This window comes from Danio rerio, chromosome 15 (genome assembly GCF_052040795.2).
Source record: "Danio rerio strain M-AB ecotype USA chromosome 15, GRCz13ab, whole genome shotgun sequence".
NCBI classification, from domain to species: Eukaryota; Metazoa; Chordata; class Actinopteri; order Cypriniformes; family Danionidae; genus Danio; species Danio rerio.
Window position 1 is genome coordinate 47,459,000 of NC_141035.1, and position 18,501 is coordinate 47,477,500.

The window sequence follows — 18,501 nt, forward strand, 5'->3', positions numbered from 1 at the left end:
AGCATTACAGACTTGGCTTTGTTTACTGCAGCAAGTTGACATGACAACTGTTTTAAACCATTCCTGAACGCTGCGTTTCGCATTTCAAGTGCAGAGATGCTTTCTGCGTGAATGTCTCCCGAATCCACGCATGTGGTGAACATTTTGCAGTAAAAACTGGTCACAATTTTATACACTCGCAAACATGCTCCCAAATATATTTTAAGGTCGCATAGATAAAATTTCAGGCGCATATGCGAACAAAATGGTCGCAATTTCGAGCCCTGTGCATATATATATCTGAACACTTATAACTTGCAAAATGACGAGTAAAATATGTGCTGTCTTTGTGGCAAATAAAATGAATTCTAAAAAGTATTGTTTAAAAATATGTAGAGAAAATCTCCTTTAAACAAAAAACTTGGGAACCATTTGAAAGAGAATGAAAACTTCACATTAGGGCTAATCATTTTGTATTCAGCTGTATATATATATACATATTACATACATATCTTTATCATTTAACGCTCAATAGTAACTTGATGAAATGCTCATATGTTTTTTTCTTATTCTTTTGATTTTGGGTGTTCTGGAAAGCCTCGGTGAGCTTCAAGGTTCAATAATAAACACGTTGTACCATGTTTTTTCTGAGCGTGAGTGAAAGAAAGAGACTTCAGTAGTCAGTGTGTAATCTTCAAAGGGCTCCAGCACATTTAGTTGACACACACACACACACACACACACACACACACACACACACACAGTCTGTGCTTCTTTGATGTAAGTTTATAACGTTGCGTTTTCTGTCGCTTTCTATGAATGACATACTCTAGTTTTTGGCTGTAGGATCAAACAGACTCTCGGTTCTCTCTTTTTTTTTTGTCACTCAGGTCTTTCTGTCATAACAGTCTCTCTAAACTCACTTTCCTCTCTCTCACTGCTGGTTTCGTCTGAGCAGAGATGAACATCTCTCTGAAATAACATCCATCCCGCTTTCAGTCACAGGACTTGTAGGTACAATGGCGGCGTATATTATTTTAAAAAAGAAATCTAAATTTGCGCAATGTCTTTCCAGCAGGACTGTGCAGGTAATCGAAATTCAATTTCGGCCTCCAATGATTATGAAAAAACATTAGTTGACACAAAAGGATGGACGCGTTAAATCCAGCCCTCTTTAGGCAGTCTGCATTTGTTCCTTCCCGATGTGAAATCATGTGACTTTTGTATCATAAGATGCGAGAGTTGTTGTTTTGCTCTCTGACGCCCTATTCACACGGGGCGTCAGCGTCAACGCTTCCCATTCACTTTGAATGGGTGACGTCAGGCGTTGCCGAACTGCATTGTGGATCCGTCGGCGCCGCTTCAGAAGCGTTCCTCGCTGCAGAAGTTGGGACCAGCTCAACTTTTCAAGCGCCGACGGAAGCGTCAGCCAATCAGATCGCTGTATGCAAATACACCAGCTCAGACAGTGGCCAATTGCTGACTGAATTTCATTGGCTGACGCTTCTATGACGATCGTTTCAGCTCCAACTTCAGACACGCCCTCTGTCAAGCGTTGACGCTGAAGCCCCGTGTGAATAGGGCGTAAGGGTGCTTTCACAGCTGTGGATCGATTCAGTTGTTCCGGAACAGGGATTAAAATTGTTACATTGTTGCTCTTTGTTCTTGGTTTGCTTTCACACGGCAAACTTTCTAAACGGACCAAAACAGCCAAAACAAGACACGTGTAAGTAAACTCTCCTCACATTGGTCAGAGTGTCAGGGTTTATTTTGCAGAGTCCCGCTCATCTGTCATGCGCCCCTTACTTAAGTTATGACGATGAGCAGTAAGACAATATAAGCGATGTGAAGACTGGGGGGTTTGGTGGTGTTTGACAGGGTGCGCGCAACGTGTCTGAAGAGCGAGGAGGGATGCGGTGGGGAGGGGTGAGAAGGGTGCGCGATGTATTTGAGGACCGGGAGGTACACGCGTGATTTCCGTGAGATTATCAACTCGTTTTCGGGCATCGGGGAGTCTCTGTGCATTTGCAGGAGACTTGGGATATCTGGAATGACCTCCCGCCCTGCTCATTATTCTCTCTTCATATAGCCGGATGCCTATTACACATCTATAATACACTGCAATATCGCCGGGCTCGGATCGTATCGCTTTCTCACTACAATCGATCCGCTCCAGTTTGTTTCAATCGAGCCGGGACCACCTCATTCAGGCGATCTTGGACTGATTGCTTTGGTGCAGATCCGGGCGTGAGTGCTGGATTCACATATGCCACACGAACCGCACTAACTGGGCAAACGAGACAGGTTCCCGAACACAAGTCTAGGTGTGAAAGCACCCTAACTCCCCCGTTTGAGAAAGATGAGTTTAAACAGGGGCTGAAGCCTGTCGCTGAAAACAACCGCAGCATTTATTCTTTCAAGCTGTTTCTTCCGAGCTTATCCGAATTCTGTTGCTTGGTTGTGCTTCATTGGTTTATTTAACTACAACTGTTTATTATATTACAGGTTTGATACTGATTACAGATTGAAGTTGCGATGAGGTCTTGTTCTGAGAAGATCTTTAAAAAGTATTGAAGAGGTATTGAAATTACCTTTAGGATTACTGCATATACCCTGTTAAACTATGGATAAAAAGTTTAGAATTTTCTCCCAAAAATGTTCAACCAAAGGACACTTCCATTAACAATGATATAGGGCCCTATTATACACCCGGCGCAAGGCGCGACACATTAGTTGTTTGCTAGTTTCAGCTTGGTGCAAGAGTCGTTTTGATGTTTTGCGCCACACTGTTTAAATAGCAAATGCATTTGCGCTCATATGTGCGGCCATAGGCGTTCTGGTCTAAAAAAGGAGTCGTGTTGAGGCGCATTGCTGGCGTGCTGCTATTTTGAGGAACTATAATAAAGTGTTCAACAGACCAGAACAAAGTCTAAAGTCCAGCGCAGAGCGTGTTAGTTGTGCGCCTCGCTTACACATTGCTTAATACAGACATGATGTACAACAATGCGCAAATATCTTTAAAAATTAAATAAATTAAAATATTAAGTATATATATAGGATATGATAAGAATAAATATGATATAAATATAAAGGATTAAAATATTACAAAACATATTATTTTCTAGTTTACATAAATTTAAAAACCAAACTTTTATGTCTTCTTCATTTCAGGAGGCTTTTTCAGTTCATTCATAACAATTTGCTTTTGTATAATGTAATTAATATTGGCAGTATTATTTATTATATCCATATTTATATTTGTTTTATTAAAAACAAGCTTAGATTTGCTCACCTGTCAGGTTTTAGACCATATGGGGCACAGCATGTGTTTTAGGATATAACTCAGGTTTTTGACCACACTTTGTTATTATTGTTCATTTATTCGTTTGCAGGAAATTAAAACTGAATTTAGAAAATTTAGAAATAGCTTTGACACATTGACGCATTGCTGGCGTGCTGCTATTTTGAGGAACTACAATAAAGTGTTCAACAGACCAGAACAAAGCCAGTCTAAAGTCCAGCGCAGATCGTGTTAGTTGTGCGCCTCGCTTAACACACTGTTCAATACACACAAGATGTACAACAATGCGCAAATATCTTTACAAATGAAAAATAATTAAAATATTAAGGATATATATAGGATATAATAAGGATATATAGCCTATAGGAAATAAATATAAAGGATTAAAGTAGTTTAAAGTAATTTATTCATAACAATTTGCTTTTGTATAATGTTATCATTATTAGCAGTATTATTTATTATCTGCACATTTACATCTGTTTTATTAAAAACAAGCTTGGATTTGCCCACCTGTCAGGTTTTAGACCATATGGGGCACAGCAAGTGTGTTTGGTTTTTTGACCACTCTTCATTATTATTGTTCATTTATTCTTTTGCTGGAAATTAGAACTGAATTTAGAAATAGTTTTGACTAGGGATGTAACGGTATTGTAAATACCGTCATACCGCAATATTAATTTTTTTCGATATTACCGAAGTCGCATGACTCGGTAAAACTATAGCTCTTCTGAGAAAATTTGCTCAGGCGAATGAAGCGAACGGGAGGTAGCGAAAACTACAATTCCCATCAGCCCAGGCTTGGCCATCATCCCTTGCGGTCTGTTGTCGCTACAGATCCAGTAATGCGGAAATGGAGTGTGCTGCTAGAAGCGGGGATGAAAAAGAGCTGGAAAACCTTAAAGCGGGTGTTGTCGCCGCGCGCGTACTGAATAGCGGTGTTGTCGCGCGAGTTCTAATCAGCTGTGTTGTCGCGCGCGTACTGAATAGCGGTGTTGTCGCGCGAGTTCTTATCAGCTGTGTTGTCGCGCGAGTTCTTATCAGCTGTGTTGTCGCGCGAGTTCTTATCAGCTGTGTTGTCGCGCGCGTACTGTAAAGCGGGGACGAAGGGTATGTCGCATCGCGGGGGCACTTTTGATCATTTTGGAAGGGAACTTTCTATCCAAGACTAAAAAGGGCATGTGCACTGCACAGGTTGAGCACTGTGTGTGCACGTGCCTGCAAGTTGGGGAATACGACTAATAATCAGTCATGGGGACTGCAGAAACACAGCACACTGTTCAGATTGATGCAGACATGAGATCTCTATCTCACTCATGGTTTGTCCTCTCAAGTGGGGGAAAGACAATGCACAACATTACCCACTGCTGTCAACCTGGGCCAAGTCATATCTCTCTTGTCCCAGAAACCTCAGTCCCAAATGAGAGGGTTTTTTTCTGTTGCAGGGGACATTGTAAATGCCCAGAGATACCAGCTTTTACCAGATTATATTTATATGATAATTTTCCTTTAAACCCATCTCTATCTAAGTGAGTGAGTGATTAAATGTTGAATGTGATGAGTTTTCAACAATACTAAATTGAAACTTAATTTTTTTACATGGTTTAATTTTTTTTTTATTAAAATTGAAGTTCCTGTTTCAAAGCTTACAGATAGATGACTAATTTGTATGTCATTGACACTTTTGGCACTTTTTTGGAGTATTTTCATAAGTTTTGTTTTTTCCTGTAAATGATTCAATAAATACCGTACCGTGACATTCATACCGAGGTATTACCGTACCGTGAAATTCTGATACCGTTACATCCCTAGTTTTGACACAAATCTTTGTGCTTAACAAACTAAATTAATTATGTAGGCTAATGGATGTCTGTGCGTACAACACATTTCTCTATCCACGAGAGTGAAAGCGAAAGTAAACAATAAAGAGGCTCATCTCTCATTCTCGGGCTGTAGATGCTCGTTTTAACTGTTTCTGTTCAGTTTTTCTACTTAGAAAGTCCGTCATGTAAATAGCAAATGCACCATGGCGCGACGCAGCTGACTCTTAAAGGGAATGGGAGATGAGACTCTGATTGGTTTATTCTCAAAACACACCTATAACTTATTAAGAGAATAAGCTCAACCCTGTTAGACCATGCGCCACAGCGCAAAGCGGATTTTTCCGTCCTTAAATTAGCCAAAGTGGATTCCTACACTGCCTCACTGCTTTTGCACCCTGCGCTTTGCACTTTGTGCATGGATCGTCAAAATAGAGCCCACAGAGTTCCTATCTCTTTAAAAATGAATGAATTAATAATATATCACCTAAATACTTATGATTTTTTCCTAATCAAGCAGCCCTGCTTTCTGCTTTCAGATGCTAATCCTCCATCATCATTTACAGTCTGATTCATCGACAGACCAATTAATGGAAGGACGAAGCGTCTGTCTGGTTATTTATAGACTGAATGCCACTCTCTACTCACAGAAGTAAAAAAATCTCCTGTGGCTGGTCACCATGGAGATACAGGCGATAGTTGGCGAAAGTGCTGATGATCAGGATTGACAGGAATGTATGGAGGAAGAATGAGGGATCAATGCTAGTGTTAATCAAACAAACAGACTCTTAATGAAGGAAGAGCACGAGCCACATGGCAGAGACATGAAAACCACACTTCACCGCCTAGCAACCTGCTGACAGCTACTCCTTAGCAACCGCGTAGCAGCATCCTGGCAACCATTACATCACCCTGGATCATGGTGGTGAGTTTTGCACAAGTGAACAGCACTCTATCTTGTGTGTTAATGTTACTTTTTTGTTATTTCAGCCATCACAAAAAAAGTTTGTGGAGAAAGTCATTACATAATTGTTTTTAAATATTCATTCATTCATTTTCTTTTCCGCTTAGTCCCTTTATTCATCAGAGGGTCGCCACAGCAGAATGATCCAACTTATCCAGCATATGTTTTGCACAGCGGATACCCTTCTAGCTGCAACCCAGCACTGGGAAACACCCATACACTCTTTCATTCACACTCATACACTACAGACAATTTAGCTTATTCAATTCCCCCATAGTCCATGTGTTTCGACTGTGGGCTGTCACCCACACCAACTCGGGAGGAACATGCAAACTCCACATAGAAATGACAAATGACTCAGCTGAGGCTCGAACCAGCGACCTTCTTGCTGTTAGGTGATCGTACTACCCACTGTGCCACCGTGACGCCCCAAAACTTAAATTCAAAAAATGTATTTACGTTATATTTACGTTTTAAAATTTTAAAATTCTAAATTTTCAATGGCACAAAAACAAAACAAAATGGAATTAAAATCATTTTGACAAAAAACACACAAAAAGTGTGTGTGTAAGTACATATATATATATATAACACACACACACACACATACATACATATTCATACATAGTATTGAAATATATGGCAAACAAAACTTTATTTGAAATGTATTATTTTATGCAAAATGGTAATACATTTATTTCCCAGAGATGGGTTGCGGCTGGAAGGGCATCCGCTGTGTAAAAACTTGCTGGATAAGTTGGCGGTTCATTCTGCTGTGGCGACCCCAGATTAATAAAGGGACTAAGCCGACAAGAAAATGAATGAATGAATGAATGAATACATTTACTCTACATTAAATATAGTAAAATACTCGTGTAATATATCAGTAATATATGCAATATTGTTTCTCTCATGATGCTGCACAGTAATCCAAAAATATTCAATTTGTCTTCGTATTCTGTTACAAAAATATATAAAAAACAACCTTCTTAATTTGCCAAGCCCATACAAACAAACCCCTGCCAATAACATACTTTGTTTTCACAAACCAGTCAATACTTGAGGGACAGAATAAAGCCTTGTCCTCCATTTTTCTTACATCAGAGTAAACGGAAGTAAACTGGTCTGTGAAAGGCGTTTGATGTGGACTTCAGTCGTGTTTCAGTCTAAATGTTGTCTTGTATATATGTGTGTGTGTGTGTGTGTCTGTGAGGAAAGAGATGCTCTGTTTTTACACAGCCTGGAAGTGTCCAGAGTCATGTGTTCTTAAAGGGGAGCTATTATGCAAAATCACATTTATAAGGGGTTTAAACACAGTCGTGAGGCAACAGCGTATGAATATGAGCATCTTCTAATGGTAATGGTTTTTACTGCAGAAATACTTTGATTGACATTCTCCCTTTGTCCGTGACATCAGAGGGGGAAAGCCCCGCCCACTGCTGATCATCTCTAGCTCTTTAGCATAGACAGCCCTGAGTCAGAAGCAGCCATCTGCTTTTAGTCTTTTCAAGTCACACCTGCCAATTTTTCTGTGAAAAGTATTTAATATAATACATTTTTATTTTAATTTAACCCCTTTTTGTGCACGTAATTTATTCCTGTGATATTAATCTGCATTTTCAGCACCATTTCTCCAGTTCAATCATATGTCAGATAAGTTGTCGATTCATTCCGCTGTGGCTATTCCTGATTAATAAAGGGACTAAGCTGAAAATGTATGAATGAATTTAGCAAACTGTTATATGCTGATTTGAAACTTTTTCTAATATTTTTTTTTGTGAAAAAACGTGATAAATCAAATACATTTTCAAATGTCGCCACAGTGAAATGAGCAGCCGGAGGAAACCCACTCCAAAACGGGGAGAACATGCAAACTCCACACAGAAATGGCAACTGACCCAGCCTAGGCACTAACCAGGGACCTTCTTGCTATGAGGCAACAGCGCTACCCACTGTGCCACCACCATTGGTTTTAACAAACAGAACTTTGAACCTGTAATTTTAATAGAAATAAAAATCAAGAAGAAGCTGAATTAAAGGAAAATATTCAATATGAAAAAGCATCTTTGCTACTGTAGCTGAAAACGCTAAATATAGAAATCTAACATCTTGTACAACATACAGTTGAATTCTGGATTATTAGCCACCCTGAATCATTTTGTTTCTTTTTTTCCCTAATTTCTGTTTAACAGAGAGACGATTTTCTCAACACATTTCTAATCATAATAGTTTTAATAACTCATCCCTAATAACTGATTAATTTTATCTTTGTCATGATGACAGTAAATAATATTTGACTACATATTCTTCAAGACACTTCTATACAACTTAAAGTGACATTTAAAGGTTTAACTAGGTTAATTAGGTTAACTAGGCAGGTTAGGGTAATTAGGCAAGTTATTGTATAATGATGGTTTGTTCTGTAGGTTATTGAGAAAAAATAAAGCTTAAAGGGGCTAATAATATTGACCTTAATATGGTGTTTAAAAAATTAAAAACTGCTTTTATTCTAGCCGAAATAAAACAAGTAAGACTTTCTCCAGAAGAAAAAATATTATCAGACATACTGTGAAAATTTCCTTGCTCTGTTAAACATAATTTAGGAAATATTTTAAAAAGAAAAAAAATTAAAGGGCTAATAATTCTGACTTCAACTGTGTTTATGTTCAATTAATGATTCAACAATTCACAGATAAAACTTCATGTTTCATTATAGCTGCATCCTTTTTGAAAACCCATTCAGTGACGTAACTTTAATGATTGTTTGTCGCCACCTGTTGGTTGAACAATGTAATTGCTACAACATTCACTGGTGTCATGTTCCATTAAACAGTGATTTTTAATCTTTACCATAAACTGTTCTCCCAGTACTTAATTGTTTGTAACTCTAAAGTGCTTTTACGTCGTATGGTTATGAGGCGTGGTTAATGTGTGACCCTTTGCTTTTAAGCAACCTTTGAAATCCGGTGAAAAAAGCACAACACAGAGGCAGCCTGGGTTGCCAGGTGTATGCAAAGCACTTGATGTGTAGCTCAAATCCAATCCTGCCTACAATTTTTAGTGCATCATGACTCACGAGACAAATTTTCTCCTCTACGAGAAATCGTAGCCCGAGATCTCGTCACACCCCTAATTATATGTGTGGTATTTTGAGCTGAAACTCCACTACACATTCTAGAGACGTAGGAGACTTGTTTTAAATCTTGTAAAAAAGGGGCATAATAGGTCTCTATTAAGATTTTGTGTGTGTGTGTGTGTGTGTGTGTGTGTGTGTGTGTGTGTGTGTGTGTGTGTGTGTGTGTGTGTTTAACAGGCTTCATTGGTGTGATGAAAACGGTACAGTCTCCTCTGCTCTCACGCTGATGTCACTCTGTTAAATCTTCTCCATTTAATCTTCCACAGCTCGACCTGACCTTTTGTCTTACTCGCGTTATGTTATCAGGCTTTTATATTCCATATGAATGTATAAAATCACCTTCGGCCGCAGAAATAATTCAGCTCAACTTGAAGGCGAGATCCATTTTTTATTAGATTCATTCGGAGATGTCAAACTATTCCACCTTTCCCGTTTCACATCAGGATTTTAGTGCTCTTATTGAACGTGAATGTCCTGTGGAAGGTGACAGAGTTTACAGCCAATCAGATCACACAGCTCTGCAGAGCAAACCAATGAAAGGTCATTGTGGGCGGAGCCACTTAGAGCGATGACATGAATAGAAGCCAAAAATATTAATGTGAATGAAATAGTGTTTTTAATCAGCAAGAATGCATTAATTGATTACAAATGAGAGAATTTTACAAGAGATTTTTAATCTAAATAAAAGCTGTTCTTTATATTTTTCGAAGGATCCTAAAATAAAAAGATGTATCATGTTTTTTTAACACAAAATAATAATAATGAAATCTGCATAGTACAGTCTGATTGTAATGGGATGTGACACTGACAACGGAAGTGTGGATCCAAATGCAGGTTTATTAGAGAAGTTAGGTGAGCAATGGTCAGCACAGGGGCAAACAGATGTATACAGGGAAACTAGAGTCATAGTCAGATGATCAGAAGGCAGGCAGCAGACAGGGATAAACGGACAAACAAGGCGAGGGTCAAAACACGGCGAAACAAGACAAAGGAAACATGTTGTAATGTCACAAAATGTAAACAAGACTCAGCAATGAAGTGTGTGTGTGTGCTGTATTCAAAGTCTATGTAATCAGTTTGTAATGATCCTCCAGCTGTGAGAATGTAATTAGTCGGGATTAGGAACTGGTTGTGTGTGTGGTGCATGACTGGGTTTTGAAGTCCATGAATTGGCGGCTTTGTAGTCCGTTAGCGATCAGTGTATATACTGTAACATCGATCTGCTCAGGTTGGAACACTGGTGGCCATGACACTGCTAAATTAATACATGTAAATGTAATATTATAATGCTTTCTGAAGGATCATATGATACTGAAGACCACAGGAATTAATTACATGTTGGAAAATGATTATGAGTTATCATATTAAACATTTTAGAAAAAAAATAAAATAATAAGCATAAAATATATATGAAATAAATGTAATATTAAGTGCAAAAAATGCTAAAACTTTAAATAAAATAAATACAAAAATGCAAAATATAAAAATTAAAACCACACTCACTGGCCACTTTATTAGGTATCCATATTAACATGATAGCATCACGCAGTTGCTGCAGATTTGTCAACTGCACATCCATGATGCCAATCTCCCATTCCTATTGGTACTAATGGACCCAACGTGTGCCAAGAAAATATCCTGTAACACCACCAGCAGCCTGAACTGTTGATAAAAGGCAGGATGAATCCATATTTTCATGTTGTTGATGCCAAATTCTGACCCGACCTTCTGAATGTGGCAGCAGAAATGGAGACTCATCAGAGCAGGCAACGTTTCTCCAATCTTCTATTGTCCAGTTTTGGTGAGTCTGTGTGAATTGTAGCCTCAGTTTCCTGTTCTTAGCTGACAGGAGCGGCACCCGGTGTGGTCTTCTGCTGCTGTAGCCCATCTGCCTCAAGGTTGGACGTGTTGTGTGTTCAGAGATGCTCTTCTGCAGACCTCGGTTGTAACGAGTGCTTATTTGAGTTACTGTTGCCTTTCTATCAGCTGGAACCAGTCTGACCATTCTCCTCTGGCATCAAGGCATTTGCGCCCACAGAACTGCCGCTCACTGGATATTTTCTCTTTATCAGACCATTCTCTGCAAACCCTAGAGTAGTATGATCCCAGTAGATCAGCAGTTTCTGAAATACTCAGACCAGCCCCTCTGGCACCAACAACCATGCCACGTACAAAGTCACTTAAATCCCCTTTCTTCCCCATTCTGATGCCCATTTTGAACTGCAGCAAATCGTCTTAAACGTGTCTACATGCCTAAATGCATTGAGTTGCTGCCATGTGATTGGCTGATTAGAAATTTGCGTTAACGAGCAGTTGGACAGGTGTACCTAATAAAGTGGCCGGCGAGTGTATACTCAAAATAACACTATCATGCTCCCACCATTGAGTTATCTCTATTTAGATAAAAATATGTTACGTTTAAATAGACATTCTAATAAATAATACAAATTTAGGAATATTTGAATTCATTTTAATGATTTTTTTATTGTAATTGCTAAGATTATTTCATGTCTATTTTATTTTCTGTATTTACATATACCTGTTAAAACATTCAAAGCTTCAATTACCCTAAATTAATAATGTTTGTAATATTAGTTTCATGCTTATGAAGCACTTTGAGCTGTATTTAATGTAGGAAAATTGCTATACAGATCACATATATTATTATTATTATGACTTATTATTAACAATACATAATCTAATTGATTTTTCAGATCCTGAATAACCAACATGGATCAATCAGACCAGCATCTGTCATAACTCTACGAAGGTAAGAGTGATTTATTACCTATTGATTAATAAGCAGTGATCAATCAGAGTGTCTATAGTCTAGAAGGGATACGGCTGTGGATACCCACATGAGTATAGCATCATTTTTGTGACACTACAATAATAATTCATGTTTTACATAGCTGTGATGTTAGGTTAAGGGGTAGACATAAACAAAATACAATTGAATGGCTAATTTAATAATATAAAAAAGTACTGAGCAATTCCATGAAAATGTCAACCTTGCCGTGAAAAGAAAAATGTTTTCACCAAAATAGCGAAACCGTTTCTACATTTTTTGCGCAGGCAAGTGTTTTACAGTACTTTAAAAATACTTAAAAATGTCTCTGTCAATGTTTTCAAACTATTATATTTGATTTACCAAAATCAAAGAAATGGCGATTTCACATCCGTCACATCCATAACGAAAAAGTGTCACATCCATAACAAAGCTTTTCCCTCAAAAATGCAAAAATGTCAAAATAAAATAAAATCAATCAGTTTTGTTCTATAAAGAGCCAACTCTTATCCTTTTGTTGAGCATTATTTATTTTGGGTTGTGCAGTTTAATTCACAGAATTTCTACGAAATATGTTGTATACTGTAAACTCGCAGATTTTTTTTTCACATCCACAGGTTATCTGCACATTTTTTAACAGGAAATTTAAGACCTTTTTAAGTCCTCTAAAATGAAAATTTAAAAAAAAAAAACGGAAAATGTTCAGTGTGTCAACACAGAATGATGTGGTGAAGCATTAGCGTGGCACAACTCACCAGAGCCACGCTCAAGACAGGTCAAAGGGACGCAAAAACTTTTATGCCGAGTGCTGATTGACCTTACAACCCTGACAACAGGGCACCGGTCTCGTCAGTTGACCAACGTCTAAAGTGCAAGTCTAAGTCTTCGTTGCTGCGTTCATGGACTCATCAAACATTATGATGAAAGCGTCCTTGTTTGCTCGTGAAATTAGTTTCTTCTTTAGGTATGGGGCAACACCAAATCGTGCTAAATATACTGTTTTGTCTCTTCCACATGTGAACGTGCTCGCACTGAGTCAGGGAACTGCTTGAAAAACTAGGTGGACGTCCTCATTTGAGGTGTACGAGTGATGGCGGCTTACGGTTTGAAATACCCACAGTATTTCGGCCTTAAATGTAACTATATTCGCAAAGCTGCTGAAGGCATTGCTTGAAGAGGACGGCCTTGTGGAAGGCTGAGGTCGAAGTGCTCGATGAGAACATACTTATGGGCAGACTACTTGCCTGCGTCTACACATATTTTTTGTGCTTCTCTGCTTTCATGTGTGAATCGAGCGCTTTGCGGCCCATTGTCCCCAGTTTTATCGTCTTTTTAGATAAAGCACACCTCCCTTCATGATTACTGGCTGTTTTCTTTAGCCACCCTCGATACTTATCGTCCTCCAACCAATTGTCATCAAACAAACATTTGCCCATGCTTGCGATTTCGCAAAATGCTGTGGTGGCAAAGTATCAACGCAACGCATTCATCAATCACTTACTCGTATGTCACCTATGGAATGATGCAGGTTGCACCCACGAAGTTCTGCCCCCAAATGTTGCGCTGGTCAAGTAGCGGTTGAAAAAAATAAATAAAAAAGACGAGTCGGACATGAAATTTAAGATCCCACATGAAATTTAAGACCTCCTTATGGAAAATGACAGAATTCAAGACATTTTCAGACCTTAAAAATCGAAAATTTTATTTAAGACATTTCAAGACTTTTTAAGGACCCGCGGGGACCCTGATCCATTACGCTTGTTTATTTTCCTAATTTAAAGTATAAAAATGTTCACAGATTGAATTTTTTTGATCCCATAACTCTGTGGTTAGTTGTTTTGGAAAATATAAACAGATGGTTCAATATAATGTTAACGTATACTTTCACTGCGAATTTATGTTTAAAATTTTTACTGCAAATGTCACATCCATAACGCTGGAATCAGCCACTGCTTTTACATTTCAGTGATGGTTGAGGTAGACGATAATAAAATACAATTAATAGGTAATTTAATAAATAATTCTTATTAACTCCTTGTGATAATAATGATCATATTTAATGTCATTTGATTTAAATCTTATGTAAAATCTAATTAATTTAATTTAATAAATAATATAAATAATCCGGCTGCAGCTGTATATCCTTTTGGCAACAACCATACTCTGACTCATATCCTGAAATATCCTGTCACTGGTCATTTGTTCATCTGTGTTTGTCTGTGAGGCTAAGCGTAGGCGTTAATGAAATACAATTGAATGGATAATTAATAAATAATATGAATAATACTCTGTATAATTAATGTTCTTACATTACCGTCATGGTAAAATACAACTAATTGGAAATTTAATAAATAATATAAATAGTTCTTGTTAACTTCCAGCCTTTACCAGTAAACAATAACATATGCTGGAATAATTGGCGGTTCATTCCGATGTGGTGACCACGTATAAATAAGGGACTAAGCTGAAGGAAAATGAATGAATGAACTTCCGGTCATAGCTGTATCCCTTTTAGCAACAACCCTACACTGACATCATCACTGCTGACATCATATCCTGAAATAACCTGTCACTGGTCATTTGTTCATCTGTGTGTGTGTGTGTGTGTGTGTGTGTGTGTGTGTGTGTGTGTGTGTGTGTGTGTGTGTGTGTGTGTTTGAGCTCTAAACACAATTAACTTTAATAAAATCACCGTGGGACTGTAATGGAAACAGAGCTATTAATCAGAAACACACAAAGAGAGATGGAGAAACACTGGGTCTGCAGGTCACAAACAGATTGATTTACCATTTACAGAAATGCATGAGTCCACAGAGAGACTGAATGAAAGAGTCACGCTGACCTTCTGCCTCTGGGTGAAGTTATTCACCGCTGATCTTACTCTGGACATTGTGGAGCAAACAATACAGCACTAAAATTAAGGAATGCTTCCGTCAGCATTTTTTTTTTTTTGAGCATCGCATGATGCTTAAAGTACACGTGAAATCAAAACTAACCGTACTGATTTTGTAAGCTTGCATTGCTAGTTTTGTGGTGAACAGTTCATGTGTGCATGTCATTGAAAACAAAACAATAGCTTGCCCTTGTAATCTAACATTGAATGCACTTATGTCTCGTTTTGATTCGGTTCGGTACGCTTATATGTCCGCTTTCATTGTCAAAAGGGACCAAAAACCGAAAGGTACCGTACTACTTTTTGGGTTACCCTTTCCAAAGGATAACTAGCACAACAGAAAGGGTACCAAAAGGTGGACAGTATTTATATCATTCATTTATTCATTTTCTTGACGGGTAAGTCCCTTTATTGATCCGGGGTCGCCACAGCGGAATGAACCACCAACTTATCCAACAAGTTTTTACGCAGCGGATGCCCTTTCAGCCGCAACCCATCTCTGGGAAACATCCACACACACATTCTCACACACACTCATACACTACGGACAATTTAGTCTACCCAATTCACCTGTACCGCATGTCTTTGGACTGTGGGGGAAACCGGAGCACCCGGAGGAAACCCACACGAAAGCTGGGAGAACATGCAAACTCCACACAGAAACGCCAACTGAGCCGAGCAGCGACCCAGCGACCTTCTTGCTGTGAGGCGACAGCACTACCTACTGCGCCACTGCCTTGCCCAGTCTTAATATCTTAAATCTCAAAATCCAAGTTTTAGGCTTTAAAAAGTCTTAAATTTGCTGAAATCTTGTGTTATAGGTCTTATATCTATTTTAAACAGGTCTTAAAGGTGCAGTAGGTGATCTGCCAAAATGCTAACCGCTTAGCATATTATCTTTGGACGGCGGGGAGGGACTGTGATTCAAAGCCACACCCCCTGAAATCGCGAGCGCGCGCACCGTGTCACAACAGCCGACAGACAATAACCCACTACTTCATGTCATTCGCCTGTTAATTAGTGCCAGCGCCGTGCAGGAATTACATGAAATACTTAGCCACACTTACATGCTATTTTAGAGTGAATATTCAGAGTAGCATGGTAAACATAATAGGAAAGCTATCATTGTAAAAAAAAATTACCCAATGTGAACATAAAAGCAACTTCAGCTCAATAAAGCAGGTTAGGCGGAATTGCGCTATTTACTGGTGTTTTGTTGTTAAACTAAATATAAATCTACATTATAGATGCTGTCAAAGAACCTTATGAAACTGAGAATAATCACATCAATCTTTCACCGGGAGATTTCAGTGGCTGAACAACACGTCTGTGCATATAAGTCATTCATAACAGAACACAATCTAACATAAAAGAGTTTTAAAACAGAACATTACCTGTCTAACAGTGATACTTCAGCCATGGTGTCGTCCTTCCTCCAGCGTGCTAAAGTAACTCCAATACTGATTCAGGTTTTTAAAAGTTTCAATTCAGCTTTTGATTTCTCCCGGTCCGTCTTGTGACCGCGCGGCCGCATTAAGGGCGAATTATACCCGCGCTTGGCTTTACAGTAATCGGGCCGAGCTCGGCTGTCCTTCGGCGCCTATGGCTCATTGCCGACTTGGCATCTGCGAGCGGCCCGCAGCTCGCTCGGAGAGCATGCGTTTGTGATGCAGACGGGCACGCGCTAATGGCGGATCTGCGTAAACAGATGCGCAGAAGTCGGAATCTACATTTGCTGACAGACAGTCTGACCTGCCTATCGGAATTAAGGGAGATGACGGTCCGACTCTATTTAATTGGATAAACATTTTTTAGTTTTATGCTTTAGCCAGAAAATAAAAATACATATAAACATACATATAAAGCTTACTGTTTTTATATATATATATATTTATTATCTGTTTTTTGTACTGTCTCTGTAATTCTGTTGCACTGAAGAAGCTCAGTCAGGAAAACAAATTCCTCGTATGTGCGAACATACCTAGCAATAAAACTCTTTCTGATTCTGATTTTCTTTTCAGCTTAGTCCCTTTATCCACCCCGTTTAGAGTATTATTATGGGCGCTTTACGTTATAACTACCATGGTTCAAACTATGAATCTGCGACAGAGAAACTATGGGTTTTGGGCAATGCTCGTCACTACATCGTTCTTTTCCCAAACGATGCATCGTACTGTGATAACTCAGCTGCAAGTTACATCATTGTTTAGGAAACGCACCCCAGAGTCTCATCTCCTATTCCCTTTAAGAGTCAATCGCGTCGTGCCATAGCACATTTGCTATTTACATGGCGGACTTTGCAAGTGTAAAAACTGAACGATTCGCTAGCGAGAAAACACAGCATCTGTTAAACAGAGCATCTGCAGCGCAAGGATAAGGAACGAGCCTCCTCCATTCAGCCTCTTTACTTTCTCTTTACTTTTACTCTTTACTCCTTTACTTTGGTGGAGTAAGAAATCGGTTGAAACTCACTCCACTGAAGACATCCAATAGCCGACGTATTTAATTTAATTTGTAAAATACAAATATTTGTGTCAAAACTATTTGTAAATTCAGTTCTAATCTCCAGCAAAGGAATAAATAAACAATAATAATGAAGTGTGGTCAAGTTATATTCAAACACGCGTCAGGGTTCAACGCTAAGGATTTTTTCTACTGGTCCGATTGGGCCAGTGGTTCAGATTTTTACTTGCCCTACCAAATTTTCACTGGCCCCACCAAAAAAAAGGGAAGTTAATAGCTATTTTTTGCCACATATTTTAAATAATGTGTCCAAAATAAAGTGAATCTAGAATTTCAATACTTAAAAACATATTAATAAAAGTGTTTTTCAAACAAAAAGAGCAGGGGAAAATGTGGAGCTATTTTATTGTGGTTCGAAATTATTTAACAAAAGGTGGCCGACTTGTCAAACTGATGGCAAACCGTGCAAAACATCACTTTTTTCATTTTTTTTTTATCACTTTTGTTTGTCGCATTGTTCACACGTAAATGTCTGCTTCCAAGACGTTAGAAACAGACATTTTCTTTTAGCCTTTAATTTGATCTTGCCGCCATGTTGCCGTTTCTTCGCTGTACTGGCTGTTATCAGGTTACGGGAAAAAATTGCATGCTCAAAACATCAAATCAGACAAGAGGAACCAAAAAGCAATATGGTGTTTACGACATCACAGAGAAGGTAGTGTTTAAAGACTAAACTTAAAATGCACGCAATTGACAAATAGTCGCAGACCAATTAAATGTTAGTGACAAGGCAGCACTGTCCTTTATATTTACGTAGAAAATAATCATTTTTGTAACATTTGAATCCTTTAATTGTTTTTATCTGTAAAGATATTTGGGTATTGCTGTACATCCTGTGTGTATTCAGCTATGTAAACGCATTTAAACTGTAACGAGGAGACTGACACAGAGGGATCCATTATGCAGTATTTATTAGTCAAGCTTTCACTCAATCACACAGTATGCACTAATGTGCAAACACACATCCACAACAGTCTATGAAGTATCAAGACTGGCAATGAACAGACACAGAGGGTTTTACCAGGCATGGGTCGTGGGCAGGCTGCGAGTATCAGAGTCCGTGTATCAGGCGTGGGTCGTGGGCAGGCTGCGAGTATCAG

At 38.6% G+C, this 18,501-nt stretch overlaps 1 protein-coding gene and 2 long non-coding RNA genes across 14 annotated transcripts in view; 1 reads left to right on the forward strand and 2 right to left on the reverse strand.

The window, feature by feature from the left end:
* Positions 1–18,501, reverse strand: part of gria4a (glutamate receptor, ionotropic, AMPA 4a) — an 877,747-nt gene that overhangs the window by 822,371 nt on the left and 36,875 nt on the right.
* The window catches only part of LOC141377928 (uncharacterized), a 244,751-nt gene that overhangs the window by 126,021 nt on the left and 100,229 nt on the right, over positions 1–18,501 (forward strand). For both annotated transcript variants that reach the window (XR_015509986.1, XR_015509985.1), the window contains exons 4-5: positions 5,637–6,022; positions 11,912–11,967. This is a non-coding gene — a long non-coding RNA (uncharacterized LOC141377928). The remainder of the gene's footprint in view (positions 1–5,636; positions 6,023–11,911; positions 11,968–18,501) is intronic.
* The window catches only part of LOC147840716 (uncharacterized), a 3,620-nt gene continuing 3,415 nt past the window's right edge, over positions 18,297–18,501 (reverse strand). Inside the window, exon 3 of the long non-coding RNA XR_015510030.1 lies at positions 18,297–18,501. This exon is cut by the window's right edge and continues 1,177 nt beyond it. This is a non-coding gene — a long non-coding RNA (uncharacterized LOC147840716).